A 14,799-nucleotide genomic window follows, 5' to 3' on the forward strand; every position below is an offset into this window, starting at 1 on the left:
CAGAAATTCGAAGTCGATGGCCGCTACTTTAAGAGCGTTAACTCCGATTTTCGGTCGTAATTCTCGACCTAGTAACAAGTTTAGTGAAAAATTTTGTGTCTACATATTCGTTGTGTGATGTTGCCGTGCCAGTGATACTACGGGTTGGTCGAAGTGTCGAAAATATCGCTGCCGTTGAAACGTCCGTACCAAATTATCCAAATCAGTCAATTCCACGGCGTTCTCAAGAGTTAGGCATCGCCAAGACTACTTTATGGCGATTTTGCGTAAGAATCTTACTTTAAACAAGATTAGACTTACTCAAGAATTGAGCCGATTGACCATTCTAAGCGACGTATGGGCTCTGGAAAAGATGCACCAAGATGATCAATTTCATCGCAAAATCATCTTCAGTGACGAAGCTCATTTCTGGCTCAATGGGTTTATCAATAAACAAAATATGCGGTATTGGGCAGTGATTATCGATTATTTTTGGCCCGAATTGGAATATATGGACTTGGACAGCATGTGGTTTCAACAGGACGGCACCACACACATTACAATCGATTTTTTGAAGAACAAGTTTGTTAAGCGTGTTCTCTCAAGAAATGGACTAGTCGATTGGCCGCCTCGTTGGTGCGTTTTAACGCCTCTAGATTTTTTTCTTTGCGGCTACGTCAAGTCATTGGTCTATGCTAATAAGCCGACGACGTTGGAAGAGCTGAAAGCCAACGTTGAATACGAAATTGCAATCGTTTCGGCCGAAATGTGTGGAAAATTGGGTCCAACGAATCAACCGCTGTAAACGTGCCCGAGGTGGCAATATGAGCGAAGTCCAGTTCCATTCATAAATTTTTTAATGTACTTCAACACGATAATAAAGTTTTTGAAATATCCCAAATGTTTTTCATTTTATTTTGACAAAAAGTTGTCGAGTCCTTATTGGAAAACTCCTTATATGATTTTAGTTTGATATTTCTTCTCTAATACTACACATGTCGTTGTTTTTTCCTTGTTTCTACCATGTATCATTCACCTTTTTGGTCTTATAATATCACGCAAAACGTAAATTATTAATAGCATGTATTAGTCGTATTCTAAATCATATTACGACGACTTGTATATATATCTAAATCGAACAATGTATTTATATTTTAATTTTGGGGAAATATAACTTCATCATCTCTTGGTATTCTAAATTTAATGTTTACAATTCCGAGGAACACCTGATTTGGCAACTATCCATAGAAATTATTGAAAATAAATTGTTATTTTTTCCACCAGATCATCGTTGATATATAACAAGTTTTTACTATGAATTATTAGGTGAACAAACGTGTACTGGATGTCTCGAATGAACGGAGATCATGTTAGCAGGTAAATTTGGTCAAATAGTTCACGATATAATGTAGTCATGTCAAAGATAAGGCCCGCGGGCCGCTTATGGCCCGCGATCGCAATGTGTCAAGAATCATGATTTTTAGAGCTTTTAGACTTCATTCGATTCCTCTAAGGATGTTTTAAATACTCGTACTTTCAAATCTACGGCGTTGTAACTAAATTAAAATTTTGTGGGATTCTACTGTATAACCCATGAGGAATCGTTGGCATCCAAAAATCGACCATAAAAAATCAAACTTTTGATAATTTCCCTCATTTAAATCACTGTGTTTGATTTGTAATCGAAAAGTTGATGTTTGTAAGGAGTTTGATGAGGCACTATGATACGAATGATAAGTCAAAAAATAAGAATCGATACATTGTCATCTTTAAAATCGAAACTTCAATGTCAACAATCGATATTTCGCTCTAAATAAACATTGTTTCTTCTAAAATAAATGATTTATCTCAAAATTTACTTCTTCAACTGGAAGAATTTAAAAACTTTTCACCGATACTCTTAATAGAGCTCAACTTCTTGCTGTTTTTATACGAGGCGTTAACAGAAACTTCGAAATAACTGAAGAATTATTAAAGTGCGTTCCGTTGATAGGAGCATTTGATCATAGCAGAATTTAAACTCGACTGGAATACGGATGGCGCTCCTGCCATGGCTGACAAACATTCGAGCATTGTATCCATCAGGAATCATTGGCATTCAAACATTCAAAAATATCACCGACAGTTCAGGCAATTTTTAAAAGATTAGCAAGTTTTCTGATGTCTCTTATTTCACCAAAATTCGTTGGCTCAATCAAGGAGTATTCAAGCTTTCATGTTAGAAAAAGACAATCCAATTGATTACGACAATAATTGATGGATTGATTATGCCTTTTTGGTAGATATGAATAAACACTTGATTGAAGTTACAGGGAAAAAATCAGATTGCCTCTCAAATGTATTCATATATTCAAGCCTTTGATACAAAGTTGAGGCTAAGGGAAAATGTGAAAAAACAAACTTTGGACTATTTCCCTCATTTAAAATCATTTGGCACAGTGAACCAAAAAAATTCGATGAATATTCTCAACTTCTGCAACGGAATTCAACAATCGTTTCGAAGACTTTCACAAAATGAATAAAATGAATTTGAAGCTTTCCAGGCACCAGTTCATTTGCAAATGGAGTTGATGAATCTTCAATCGGACAGTATTTTCAAAGAAAAATTCAATGAGATTAACACAATACACAATACAACATCTCCAATCAATTCTTAAAATAACTACAATGAATTTGATACCTGACATCAATAAGCTTGTCAAAAACAATCTGGATCCTTGGGCTCAGCGTAATCACTTAGCATCTTTTATAACTTTAAGATGATTTTTAACAACCATATATAATTATATACTTATATAATTTCATAATTAAAATGTTGAAATAATTCAGAAGACTTTTTTTTATTTTAAATCTGGCTCAACTACGAATTCAAAATTTAATATATGGCAAAATTGAGTTTAACAACTCTGATATAATGAGATGGAGTCGAACTAGACAATTTTCCGGGATAACTTTTGAACCAACTTTTTTCCATTTTATCAATTTCAACGCTTTAGTAACCATTTTTTATGAAAACATAAATAAATCTTCAAAATTTGTGTCAAAGTTTTAATTTTAAAACCGGGAATAGAAAATTTAAAATTATGGTCTTTCCATTCTTAGAAAAGATAATATAAAAGTAAAGGATTCGTATTGTTAAAATTATTACAAGGGTTGTTTAGAAGGTTTTCGAACTCAACCTAAAAATTTACACGTGCTGCTTAGATTTCTTATCAAAGTTTTCCAAAATTTGTTTCGGTATATCAGTTTTTCAGTGATAATTTCTATAGTTCTTCAAGTAAGAATGAATAATGTATAACATTAAAAATATCTTATCAACCTTCTTCAAAGACATATTAAAGACAGAGACTTAGTCTGAATTATTTTGTTCACGTTAAAAGAGATTCAGAGATCTCTGAGACTTGGATATTATGATTTTGAATTAAAATATATTCATTATTCATAATAAATGATAAAAGAAAGTGGATGGACGATGGAGCTATAAAATTGAATCATCTTTATGAGAATCATGAGTTTTTGTGGAATGTGCAACATATACCAGGATCAATATCTGAAGTTTTGAATTGGTTTTTAGTGAAGATTCTAATCTAATCTATACAGTTTCAAGTTTGAAGACGCTACGTTTTTTGTAGAATTTGTAAACATGGATAAACTGGTCATCGTTATGTGATACATTACTTTTATCTGGAAGCATCAGCCCAATCAAATATTGAGTACCAGAGTTGAAACGAAGTCGTAAGACCTGCATCGTAGTGGTCGACCAAATGAGTTGAGGACTCCAGAAATGCTGAAGAAAATCCACAAAGCTATACTGAAATTTGGGCATCAGGAAGCTGCGTGCAAGTTGGAAGCCGCGTTTGCTCACAATGGAACAAAAACAGCGTCGTAAGATGTTTTCATCGAGTGTTTGGCAATGTTTAACTATGGATGAAACGTGGGTCCATCACTTCACATCCGAAACAAAAAGCAATCAAAACAATGGACTGAAGAGGTAGAACCAGCCTCAAAGAAGGCAAAGACCGTTTCATCTGCGGGCGTCGATATTTTGGCATGCACGTTGGATAAATTAAAGTTTGAGTTGCAATAAGATCTTGGTGGTCAAAATTTGTCCAAAAATGAAGAAGTGAACTTTTTGAACATCGCTGGGAAAAGTGTTTAGAGCTTTTAGAAGATTCTACTCATGCTCGAACGGTGTAGGAATTTGAACTAAAATAAAACGAAAAACGATTTTTTTTGTCGAGAGATAAATTATGATAATAATAACCTGAAATGTGTTGCTCTTTACAAAATTCTATTCTTTGGAACGTACGCCATCATTTTCACGGTAAATAATTTCTTTGTCTTGTAATAGCGGAGTCTTTTTTAGAAAGGCATCGCTTCCCGTTTGTAGATTATAAAGAAACGTGTTTCTCTTTCAAACAAAATTTTCTTCATTAGGTTCTATTTAGAATTTATTTCAATATTTCAGCTTCTCTTTCGCCTTCTAATCAAATTACCATGAGAGAATTCGCTCTGAATTCAATTCATTTTATGTAAGTAACTGTTCGAAAGGGCATTTAATTCGATAATTAGCTTCATAGAAGCTTCTAATTAACATATAACATCGCATAGAATGATTGAGATTAATGCGGCGTTTATTTCAAATTCTGCAATCGCTTCAAGCGGAACATGTTTATCTATAATTGCTGTGGACTCTATAGTGCAGTTTTGGACAATCCCACTATGAGAGAAATCGAATGAATACGAGGGTGTCGTAGAAAGTACCTGGACTCTACGTGTTTTTTTTTTAGAGGAAATACTTTCTCACACACCATCCCAAGTAGTACAATTTCTGTCAGGAGCCAGCAGGTTCAGTAGGAGGTTTTCAGCAGTGAGGATGTCGGGATATTTCCTTTTGTATATTGGATTGTCAATACATCCATGTCCAAAGCGTACTTGTGTAGAGTAGAAATTTCGCCGTGTTTCTTGTTGATCAACTCAAGTAAATTTTGAATGAGTGTCTTGTTCATAGTTTTGTCGAGTCCTAAATGCGTTTCATGTCGTTTTATGACAAGCAAATCTCAAGGTGAGTTACTACGATAGTGGGTATTGTCCAGTATGCATTGCAGACTCTAATTTTTATCTTTTTGCATGTGAATTGCAGTTTTTTTTTGGGTTTTTGTCACTGCTTTCTTTGTAGACTGGAGTCGCGTAGAAGATGGTTCAGTAAACAGCTACACATAGAACTCTTCTTTTGGTCGAAGGAAATGTAAAATACGCGAAAATTCATCGATAATTATTTGAGGAAATCGGGGGTAAATGCCTCTTCAAAACTCAAGTGTGTGGAGAAGGGTGTGAATTGGTGACAATTTTTCACATAGCCCCGTTGCTGGAGGCCACAGGTACAAGTTATAAGACTAGAATTAGTACTTTAGAGTAGGTATAGAAGAAAAACTTCCAAGGTCTATCGATTTCTTGAAACAAATTTTCTATAATAATTTTGGATTTTCAAAATTTCCCAATTCTGTGATAAAGTTAGACGGAAATAACAAATACTACGTTGTAGGGCGGATTTTTCTCGATAAAAAAGTTCTCTTACACTTTTTTATGAAAGCTATAGATTTCTCAAAAAAATTTACGGAAATAGTTTTGGATTTTCAAAATTTTCCAATTCTGTGATGAAGCTAGAAGAAACTAAGAAATACTACGTTGTAGGGTGAATTTTTCTCGATTAAAAAGGTCCCTCACACTCTTTATGAAAGCTATAGATTTCCTAAGAAAAATTCATAAGAATACTTGTGGCTTTTCTAAATTTCCCAGCTTTGTATTGAAATTGGAAGAACATAAAAAATATCACGTTGTAGGGTTAATTTTTCTCGATATAAAAGGTAACTCATACTTTTTTATGAAAGCTATAGATTTCATAAGAAAACTTTATGAGAATAGTTTTGTATTTTCAAAATTTTCCAATTCTGTCATAAAGTTAGAATAAAATAAAAAATACTACGTTGTGGGGTGAATGTTTTTCGATGAAAATGGTCCCTTATACTTTTTTATAAAAGCTATAGATTTCTCGAAAAAATTTACGAAAATAGTTTTGGATTTTCAAAATTTTCCAATTCTGTGATGAAGCTAGAAGAAACTAAGAAATACTACGTTGTAGGGTGAATTTTTCTCGATTAAAAAGGTCCCTCACACTCTTTATGAAAGCTATAGATTTCCTAAGAAAAATTCATAAGAATACTTGTGGCTTTTCTAAATTTCCCAGCTTTGTATTGAAATTGGAAGAACATAAAAAATATCACGTTGTAGGGTTAATTTTTCTCGATATAAAAGGTAACTCACACTTTTTTATGAAAGCTATAGATTTCATAAGAAAACTTTATGAGAATAGTTTTGTATTTTCAAAATTTTCCAATTCTGTCATAAAGTTAGAATAAAATAAAAAATACTACGTTGTGGGGTGAATGTTTTTCGATGAAAATGGTCCCTTATACTTTTTTATAAAAGCTATAGATTTCTCGAAAAAATTTACGAAAATAGTTTTGGATTTTCAAAATTTTCCAATTCTGTGATGAAGCTAGAAGAAACTAAGAAATACTACGTTGTAGGGTGAATTTTTCTCGATTAAAAAGGTCCCTCACACTCTTTATGAAAGCTATAGATTTCCTAAGAAAAATTCATAAGAATACTTGTGGCTTTTCTAAATTTCCCAGCTTTGTATTGAAATTGGAAGAACATAAAAAATATCACGTTGTAGGGTTAATTTTTCTCGATATAAAAGGTAACTCATACTTTTTTATGAAAGCTATAGATTTCATAAGAAAACTTTATGAGAATAGTTTTGTATTTTCAAAATTTTCCAATTCTGTCATAAAGTTAGAATAAAATAAAAAATACTACGTTGTGGGGTGAATGTTTTTCGATGAAAATGGTCCCTTATACTTTTTTATAAAAGCTATAGATTTCTCGAAAAAATTTACGAAAATAGTTTTGGATTTTCAAAATTTTCCAATTCTGTGATGAAGCTAGAAGAAACTAAGAAATACTACGTTGTAGGGTGAATTTTTCTCGATTAAAAAGGTCCCTCACACTCTTTATGAAAGCTATAGATTTCCTAAGAAAAATTCATAAGAATACTTGTGGCTTTTCTAAATTTCCCAGCTTTGTATTGAAATTGGAAGAACATAAAAAATATCACGTTGTAGGGTTAATTTTTCTCGATATAAAAGGTAACTCATACTTTTTTATGAAAGCTATAGATTTCATAAGAAAACTTTATGAGAATAGTTTTGTATTTTCAAAATTTTCCAATTCTGTCATAAAGTTAGAATAAAATAAAAAATACTACGTTGTGGGGTGAATGTTTTTCGATGAAAATGGTCCCTTATACTTTTTTATAAAAGCTATAGATTTCTCGAAAAAATTTACGAAAATAGTTTTGGATTTTCAAAATTTTCCAATTCTGTGATGAAGCTAGAAGAAACTAAGAAATACTACGTTGTAGGGTGAATTTTTCTCGATTAAAAAGGTCCCTCACACTCTTTATGAAAGCTATAGATTTCCTAAGAAAAATTCATAAGAATACTTGTGGCTTTTCTAAATTTCCCAGCTTTGTATTGAAATTGGAAGAACATAAAAAATATCACGTTGTAGGGTTAATTTTTCTCGATATAAAAGGTAACTCACACTTTTTTATGAAAGCTATAGATTTCATAAGAAAACTTTATGAGAATAGTTTTGTATTTTCAAAATTTTCCAATTCTGTCATAAAGTTAGAATAAAATAAAAAATACTACGTTGTGGGGTGAATGTTTTTCGATGAAAATGGTCCCTTATACTTTTTTATAAAAGCTATAGATTTCTCGAAAAAATTTACGAAAATAGTTTTGGATTTTCAAAATTTTCCAATTCTGTGATGAAGCTAGAAGAAACTAAGAAATACTACGTTGTAGGGTGAATTTTTCTCGATTAAAAAGGTCCCTCACACTCTTTATGAAAGCTATAGATTTCCTAAGAAAAATTCATAAGAATACTTGTGGCTTTTCTAAATTTCCCAGCTTTGTATTGAAATTGGAAGAACATAAAAAATATCACGTTGTAGGGTTAATTTTTCTCGATATAAAAGGTAACTCATACTTTTTTATGAAAGCTATAGATTTCATAAGAAAACTTTATGAGAATAGTTTTGTATTTTCAAAATTTTCCAATTCTGTCATAAAGTTAGAATAAAATAAAAAATACTACGTTGTGGGGTGAATGTTTTTCGATGAAAATGGTCCCTTATACTTTTTTATAAAAGCTATAGATTTCTCGAAAAAATTTACGAAAATAGTTTTGGATTTTCAAAATTTTCCAATTCTGTGATGAAGCTAGAAGAAACTAAGAAATACTACGTTGTAGGGTGAATTTTTCTCGATTAAAAAGGTCCCTCACACTCTTTATGAAAGCTATAGATTTCCTAAGAAAAATTCATAAGAATACTTGTGGCTTTTCTAAATTTCCCAGCTTTGTATTGAAATTGGAAGAACATAAAAAATATCACGTTGTAGGGTTAATTTTTCTCGATATAAAAGGTAACTCATACTTTTTTATGAAAGCTATAGATTTCATAAGAAAACTTTATGAGAATAGTTTTGTATTTTCAAAATTTTCCAATTCTGTCATAAAGTTAGAATAAAATAAAAAATACTACGTTGTGGGGTGAATGTTTTTCGATGAAAATGGTCCCTTATACTTTTTTATAAAAGCTATAGATTTCTCGAAAAAATTTACGAAAATAGTTTTGGATTTTCAAAATTTTCCAATTCTGTGATGAAGCTAGAAGAAACTAAGAAATACTACGTTGTAGGGTGAATTTTTCTCGATTAAAAAGGTCCCTCACACTCTTTATGAAAGCTATAGATTTCCTAAGAAAAATTCATAAGAATACTTGTGGCTTTTCTAAATTTCCCAGCTTTGTATTGAAATTGGAAGAACATAAAAAATATCACGTTGTAGGGTGAATTTTTCTCGATTAAAAAGGTCCCTCACACTCTTTATGAAAGCTATAGATTTCCTAAGAAAAATTCATAAGAATACTTGTGGCTTTTCTAAATTTCCCAGCTTTGTATTGAAATTGGAAGAACATAAAAAATATCACGTTGTAGGGTTAATTTTTCTCGATATAAAAGGTAACTCACACTTTTTTATGAAAGCTATAGATTTCATAAGAAAACTTTATGAGAATAGTTTTGTATTTTCAAAATTTTCCAATTCTGTCATAAAGTTAGAATAAAATAAAAAATACTACGTTGTGGGGTGAATGTTTTTCGATGAAAATGGTCCCTTATACTTTTTTATAAAAGCTATAGATTTCTCGAAAAAATTTACGAAAATAGTTTTGGATTTTCAAAATTTTCCAATTCTGTGATGAAGCTAGAAGAAACTAAGAAATACTACGTTGTAGGGTGAATTTTTCTCGATTAAAAAGGTCCCTCACACTCTTTATGAAAGCTATAGATTTCCTAAGAAAAATTCATAAGAATACTTGTGGCTTTTCTAAATTTCCCAGCTTTGTATTGAAATTGGAAGAACATAAAAAATATCACGTTGTAGGGTTAATTTTTCTCGATATAAAAGGTAACTCACACTTTTTTATGAAAGCTATAGATTTCATAAGAAAACTTTATGAGAATAGTTTTGTATTTTCAAAATTTTCCAATTCTGTCATAAAGTTAGAATAAAATAAAAAATACTACGTTGTGGGGTGAATGTTTTTCGATAAAAATGGTCCCTTATACTTTTTTATGAAAGCTATAGATTTCTCGAAAAAATTTACGAAAATAGTTTTGGATTTTCAAAATTTCCCAATTCTGTGATGAAGCTAGAAGAAACTAAAATATACTACATTGTAGGGTGAATTTTTTACGATAAAAAAGGTCCCTCACACTTATTCAAGAAAGCTATAGATTTCTCAAAAAAATTTACGAAAATAGTTTTGGATTTTCAAAATTTCCCAATTCTGTGATGAAGCTAGAAGAAACTAAAATATACTACATTGTAGGGTGAATTTTTTACGATAAAAAAGGTCCCTCACACTTATTCAAGAAAGCTATAGATTTCTCAAAAAAAATTTACGAAAATAGTTTTGGATTTTCAAAATTTTCCAATTCTGTGATGAAGCTAGAAGAAACTAAAATATACTACATTGTAGGGTGAATTTTTTACGATAAAAAAGGTCCCTCACACTTATTCAAGAAAGCTATAGATTTCTCAGAAAAAATTTACGAAAATAGTTTTGGATTTTCAAAATTTTCCAATTCTGTGATGAAGCTAGAAGAAACTAGAATATACTACATTGTAGGGTGAATTTTTTACGATAAAAAAGGTCCCTCACACTTATTCAAGAAAGCTATAGATTTCTCAAAAAAAATTTACGAAAATAGTTTTGGATTTTCAAAATTTTCCAATTCTGTGATGAAGCTAGAAGAAACTAGAATATACTACATTGTAGGGTGAATTTTTTACGATAAAAAAGGTCCCTCACACTTATTCAAGAAAGCTATAGATTTCTCAAAAAAAATTTACGAAAATAGTTTTGGATTTTCAAAATTTCCCAATTCTGTGATGAAGTTAGAAGAAAATAAAAAATACTGCGTTGTAGGGTGAATTTTTTTCAATAAAAATGGTCCCTTACACTTTTTTATGAAAGCTATAAATTTAAAAAAAAATTCACGAAAATAATTTTGGATTTTCAAAATTTCCCAATTCTGTGATGAAGTTAGAAGAAAATAAAAAATACTACGTTGTAGGGTAAATTTTTCTCGATAAAGAAGGTTTCTTACACTTTTCTATGAAAGCTATAGATTTCATAAGAAAACTTTATGAGAATAGTTTTGTATTTTCAAAATTTTCCAATTCTGTCATAAAGTTAGAATAAAATAAAAAATACTACGTTGTGGGGTGAATGTTTTTCGATAAAAATGGTCCCTTATACTTTTTTATGAAAGCTATAGATTTCTCGAAAAAAATTTACGAAAATAGTTTTGGATTTTCAAAATTTCCCAATTCTGTGATGAAGTTAGAAGAAAATAAAAAATACTGCGTTGTAGGGTGAATTTTTTTCAATAAAAATGGTCCCTTACACTTTTTTATGAAAGCTATAAATTTAAAAAAAAATTCACGAAAATAATTTTGGATTTTCAAAATTTCCCAATTCTGTGATGAAGTTAGAAGAAAATAAAAAATACTACATTGTAGGGTAAATTTTTCTCGATAAAGAAGGTTTCTTACACTTTTCTATGAAAGCTAGATTTCTCTTAAAAAATTCTAGGAATTATCAAGAGGCTACCAAAAAAATACGAATTCCGCGTAGTAGATTATCACATTCATGTGACGCATGTTTAATATATAGTATGGAATATTGAAACTGTGCATTTTGCAGCTGGAAATATTTATATGTATACTTTTCGATGGATATATTTGAAAATTGTTTACTAAAAAAAACAGACATATTCAAGTAATTTCATAAATTATTCAATGAAAATTGACGGCTATAGGAGGTATTTATAAGCATAATTGCCTTAGAAAAACGACTTACTAGATTTACGAAATTTTTTACAAAAAAAAGTGTAATGAAAAAAACACTAGCCTTACAACGTGGTTTTTTAAATTTTATTTTATTTTCATCACAGACTGAAATAATTTTCAAAATCAAAATGATTTTCGAATTTTTTTCACTTTGATAAATCTATGGAACTCTGAAGTTTCCGTAAAATCAATTAGTATCTAATCTTTCTGCTTACAACTTATACTTTTTGTGAAAAATTGCCTCACCGACTGGGTCAACACGCCCCACCCCAGACTATCTAGAAAAATTGTCTCTAACTTATTTTCTGGTTTATATTTGAACCCCCTCTTGTATTAGACTAGACATAGTGAAATAATTGAGGTTCAAAGGAAAGTTTTGCTATAATCTTGATTTTCTAGACATCGATATTCTTCGAGACAGTCAATTTAAATTTGTTTTTTTGCGGGTAGAAATTTGACCCCAATTTTTTTATGTAACTTCATAACTGCGATCGGTTTGATACATTTTGGAGCGTATATATTTTATGTTTCTAAATCTTGATCTCTTCTGATTTGAAATTAGTTTCTCCTAAAACTTAAGATCAAAACATTTTTGACTAGAAATTGAAATTAGTCATACATATCTTAAAAAAATTTAATTTTAATTCAAAAGAAACCTAAAATCCACACGATGTACCAACAGAAACATATCAAAAGGTCTAAGAAATAAAAAATTTCATAAATTTATTTCTTCTATACTAGTTGAACATTTGGAAGAAAACAATTTATGAAATATTCTTTCTATTGAGGAATGTCGAGATCGAGAAATATCTCAAATACAGAAAATATTTTCGAGGAATTTAATCTCTTAATTGTTGTGTATGAGAAATGGATCGGATTCTTGATATTAAACGAAATGACTTATTCAGTTAATGTTTGAACTTTTATACAGTTTGTAGAAACCAAAAGCAACGAAATCATTATTTATAATCCTGAAATTTCAAATTATAAATTAACATTCTTCAACCTTCAATCCCCTCACAATGACATATAAAATTTTTGAAAAGCCTAAAGTTAGGTTATTTTATTAAAAAAATGTTTATTGGAGAAACTACACCATATTTAGAATAGTAGTTTGTTTTTTTTTGAGGATAAATTTAATGAGGAACTGACTATCAAACAAAAAAACCTAAAAACATCAATTCTATGTTCTTGGTGTGACTGTAATGGCCATCTAGAATCAAAATCACTGTGGATGCAGCTGTGGAAGCCATTCCATCACTAATTGACTTCGAACTTTTCCTATGGAACCAAACTCTCATTGAGACATTCGACATTCGCATTCTTATAAAGGAAAATGATCATGGAAGCGACAAATATTCCAGTGGTATTCATATAAATCATAATAGTTATTAAGGACCTTCTTTCGATTGACGTTACTCCATAATTTTTGATATTTCACTCCAAATTATGGAGCCTGCTCTCTACAACGTTAGATATGCGCGCAGCAGATTCCTTCGTAAAACAAAAAGGAAGGGGGTAAAAAGATTTTATTAAATTATTTTTTATAGCTAATAGATACGCCAAACGGCGCAAATCCATTATAATCACTAACTCTCCATAGTTAATACATACTCCACCAGCAGGTTTATATATTGACCAAAAACTGCCCTTCGAACATTAACTGTTATAAATTATTGTACCAGGAAAGCGTAAGCTTTATATTTTACATAACCTCGCAGGAAAAAGTCCAAGTGGAGTTTTAGTAGCCATGAGTCGCTTCGAACGAAAGCGTCGCACGTTTTACGAGAACGGTCGTTCATTCGTCTTGACAAGGTTCAGAATATGAATTAAAACTAATAACGAAGCTCCTAGTGCAAATTTATTTAAAATATAGGTTAAGAGTTTTGAAAAGATCTGTTCCACGGCTGCTATAAACTTGTCGCGACGAAGTTTACAGCGAATTTTGAAGTTGGATTTTAAACTGCATCCTTTAAGCTCCAGTTAACACAGGAATTGAAAGATAAAGACTTTGAAGCAAGACTGGCATTTGCTAAAGAAATGCTTTTCCACTTTTGACAACATCATTCAGATATGGCTCATTTTCATTTAAATCGGTTCGTAAACCGACAAAATTCGTTATTGGACCAAAAAAAATCCAAAAATGAAACATCAAAAACCACTGCATAGTCCGAAAGTAACCTCATTGGCATCAATATCAAGCAAAAGAATTATTGGCCATTTCTTCTTTGGAGATTCACGAGGACGAAACTTCACTGTTAACACCGACCGCTATGTTGCGATTTTCTGCAAGACTGAAATTTCCAAAAGATTTGACCACCACGTAGCCCAGACTTGGCGCCTCTTGATTTTTTTGTGGGGATGCCTCAAACATAAGGGTTATCAGTCAACTTAAGGTGAATATCCGTAAATGGCGGCAATCATTTAAGATTTATTGATGAGAGTTTTCACAAACCTGCGTTCGCGTTTCGTCGAGGAGTGCCGTCTTCGAGAGGGCCGACATTTAGATGATGTTATTTAAAAAAAAAATAAACTTCATTCAATTAATAATCAAAAATCTTGTAGAAGGTATTGTCTTTTGCCTCAAAATAGGCTTCAATTTGAGCAGTTTCTTCATCATTTGAACTGAATTTCTCACCGAGGTCCAGATTTGGACTATACGGTGGATTAGAAAGCGATTCGTTCAATTTAACCACCGTTACCATCGACTTGTGAATCGGTGCATTGTATTGGTTTCTTCTCCGCCGTTTTTTCTTGATTTTTGAGCAATGATAAATTGACATACGAAATTATTTTCTAGATGATAAATATTTCATGAAATTTTACACATATTCTTTTGAAAATTTGTACTTCATGAAGTGTGTAATTCACACGACTTATTGAGTGATGTAGTACTTGATACGAATCGCTAGACAGCTCCCTCTATGAAAATCAGGTATAGAAATAAATTCATTGCATGTGTCAATTCCCAAATCATATGCGTATAAAATTTCATTATAAAGCTTCCAGTATTTTTGTCAAAATAGTAGGAAATAAATTTTTCCTTAAAAGGGATGGTGAATTTTGTACCAAAACAAACCCCAATCAATTTTCAACTTTCTACTCATCTTTCAAAGCGGTTGCCTTTTTTGGAACATCCTGTATAAATGAATATTAATATGAAACGAAAAAGTGAAGTGAATATACGAGATTTAATTTTTAGATATTTGTAAATTATTAATGAAGAGCAAATTTATTTACAATAAATTTTAATTTGAGCACCAAAAATAT

At 31.0% G+C, this 14,799-nt stretch overlaps 1 protein-coding gene across 1 annotated transcript in view; it reads left to right on the forward strand.

The window, feature by feature from the left end:
* Nucleotides 1–14,799, forward strand: part of LOC130894050 (uncharacterized) — a 141,721-nt gene that overhangs the window by 49,450 nt on the left and 77,472 nt on the right. The window lies entirely within an intron of this gene.

The sequence above is a fragment of the Diorhabda carinulata genome, chromosome 5 (assembly GCF_026250575.1).
Source record: "Diorhabda carinulata isolate Delta chromosome 5, icDioCari1.1, whole genome shotgun sequence".
NCBI lineage: Eukaryota > Metazoa > Arthropoda > Insecta > Coleoptera > Chrysomelidae > Diorhabda > Diorhabda carinulata.